At 37.4% G+C, this 2,611-nt stretch overlaps 1 long non-coding RNA gene across 1 annotated transcript; it reads right to left on the bottom strand.

Moving 5' to 3' along the window:
* Positions 1 to 947: 947 nt before the first annotated feature.
* On the bottom strand, positions 948 to 2,603 carry LOC121939370. The gene is made up of 5 exons (XR_006105451.1): positions 2,512 to 2,603; positions 2,297 to 2,374; positions 1,998 to 2,084; positions 1,763 to 1,864; positions 948 to 1,078 (listed from the first exon to the last, which is right to left on the bottom strand). It is a non-coding gene; the product is annotated as an uncharacterized LOC121939370 (long non-coding RNA).
* Between the last annotated feature and the right edge of the window lie 8 nt (positions 2,604 to 2,611).

Here is a 2,611-nt window from a genome sequence, read left to right on the forward strand (position 1 = left end):
CAACTAGAAAATTTCATCAGAAATTTTGAAGGGTTCCTGCTGCTGAGAGGCCACTAACGTATGTGAGGAGGAGGAGGGGCCTCACTTACACACAGGGCCTCAGGGCACAAGGGCCAACTGATGGCCATTAATCGGTAAGTGGCATCTTTAATTCCTCTGCGGTGCAAAGTTTGAGGCAGAAGATAAAGAGTAAGAACTGGAAAATTTCAGCAGAAATTTTGAAGGGTGCCTGCCACTGAGACACTCGCTAACCACGTATTGGCGGCAGCAAGTAGTAAGTAGTAAGTAGTAAGTAGTAAACAGTAAATAGTAAATAGTATGCACACGTGCGCACATTTACTACTAAGTAGCACAATGTTGAGCAGTTGTGGCCCCTTCAACAACAATCAACTGCTTGATAGTTGGACCAAAGGGGGGGTCACTTTGGGGGTTGTGTTGTGCTGAATAGTAATAGGTAACAGGTGCAGGCCCCTAACTTCTGTCTGACTGGCTCAAGAACATGTTGAGCTCTTTGGTATAAAAGTAGAAAGTGTCTGACCTCCTCTTCTCTCCTCAAATATCACTCATCTGCACATTTACATTATAGTGATGTGGCTTAGAAATCTTACTGCCTGAATGCTTCAAGAATAGCAGTTTAAAACAAATTCAGCTTAATGAATCATGCACGTATGCATCTTTGTCTTTTTACCCTCTCTGTATATGTCACTCCTTTATGTCACATCATTAGAATAGAATATTCCTTTTTTGATCCCCCATTGGGGGAAATTTCAAATGTTACAGCAGCATGAAAAAAGAAAAGTGACATGTAACAAAGAAAATAACAATAACAAATAACAATAAATAAGTAATAAAATAAGTATGTACATAGAGGAAATAAGGTATGTGCACATAATAATAAGTAAGTAATAGAATAAGTATGTACACAAAAGATGGATTAGAGAATAATTGTTGGTGTTTACGCTGATTTCTGAATACTGAGTGATGCAGGAAGCAGCAGCAGAAGTGATGCCACAGAGAGAGAAACAGAAATAGCTGCTGGCGGGTGCCTCATCGATGCTGGATCCTGGATCATCACGTCCTTTTGTGATAGAAACACAAAACGTTATTACAACTGCAAGCGGTGGGTACTAAAATTTAAGATGTTAAGAGTGTCATTTCTATGGAAACTCATCTGAGAAACCAACTAGACAAATAAAAAGTAGGAAATGTGTGGAAGAAAATGTGAAATTTTCGTTGAGTTGATCGCATTTACCATCAGCACCTCCATGTTAAATAATTTCATCAACAACTTAAAATCGAGATCAAACACCTTTTAAATCAATAACACCACTGGGGTCAGTCACAACTGCAGAAACACATCAGACAATGAAGCAAAAGTTGATTTTGATCCTGTTTAATTCGATTATTGCTGCTATTATTTCTGTTTACTGTGAATATTCTTTGAATTGTATACTTCTATCAGTATGGGTCGTTATTGTTATTTTTGTTTTGTTATTGTTTCTCTTGTTTAATTTTACTTTAAATTTTGTCTCTCACAGTTGTGTTGCCTCTATAATGAACCCGTCTTGCTTCTGCTTTGCCTTTTTTGCAAAGCACTTTATAAACTCGGTTTTCACTTTGCTATATAAATAAAGTTGTCATTATTATTATTGTTATTATTACATTAATCTGCTCATCATAGAGGATCATTCTCAGACAGTCTGAGTATTAAGAGGCGCAAAACATCAGTGAATGCCGTAACAGTTTAATGATCAAAACTTACCTGACGGGGGGGGTTTCTTTGAAATTAATTGTTCGACCTGCAGACTGATCACTCTTCAGAGACACACCAGAGTCGCTGGACTCTTCCCATTCTCCCCAAATTCTGGTAGAAAACAGAGAAAGATCACCAGGATGGGAAATTAGATCATAAGACATCCAGCTACAGAAACTTCTGGATACACAGAAATCATCAAGCAGACATCAGAAAACGGCTTCAGTAGAGCTGATTCTGTTACCGCTGAATATTTGTCTCTAGTTAGAGTGATTCTTTACTGCCGGTTACTTCGAGTCCATCGTATGTGTCATTATGAGACTGCAGAGGCCTTAATTTAAAGAAAAGAAAACGATTTTACTGAAACTTAGAAATTCAAGAGGGCATTTCATGCACCTAATATTTGCAGCCATTTTATTTATTTATTTATAGCAGCATGTTGGCTAACACAGATACTAAAATTATAATAACATCTTAAATAATCAGCCGTGTGTATTCAAATGATCAATAAATAGTCAGATTTTTAGGGATATAACAAATTACCTGAGAAGGGCTCTGTCTCTGACACGATTGGTGCTCTTTTCGCACCGTTCCTGATGTCTTTTCATACGTATTCTCCTCCTGGTAGATAAGAGAGAAAAAGATAGATCATAAAACTTCAGTAAAAATTAATTCTGTACAAAATGAATATTTTCTCTCTTCTTCTGACACTACTTATTAACTCACACTTTTATGTTTCAATGTTAACACAATCTTACCAGAAAAGAGAGAAACAGGTTTTGTAATTTTTTGACCCATCACTCCCAAAGGACGCGCCGGACTCCTCTCTGCTCTCTCTAGGAGACAAAAACCACCAGG

Source organism: Plectropomus leopardus, unplaced genomic scaffold (assembly GCF_008729295.1).
Source record: "Plectropomus leopardus isolate mb unplaced genomic scaffold, YSFRI_Pleo_2.0 unplaced_scaffold4646, whole genome shotgun sequence".
Taxonomy (NCBI): Eukaryota; Metazoa; Chordata; class Actinopteri; order Perciformes; family Serranidae; genus Plectropomus; species Plectropomus leopardus.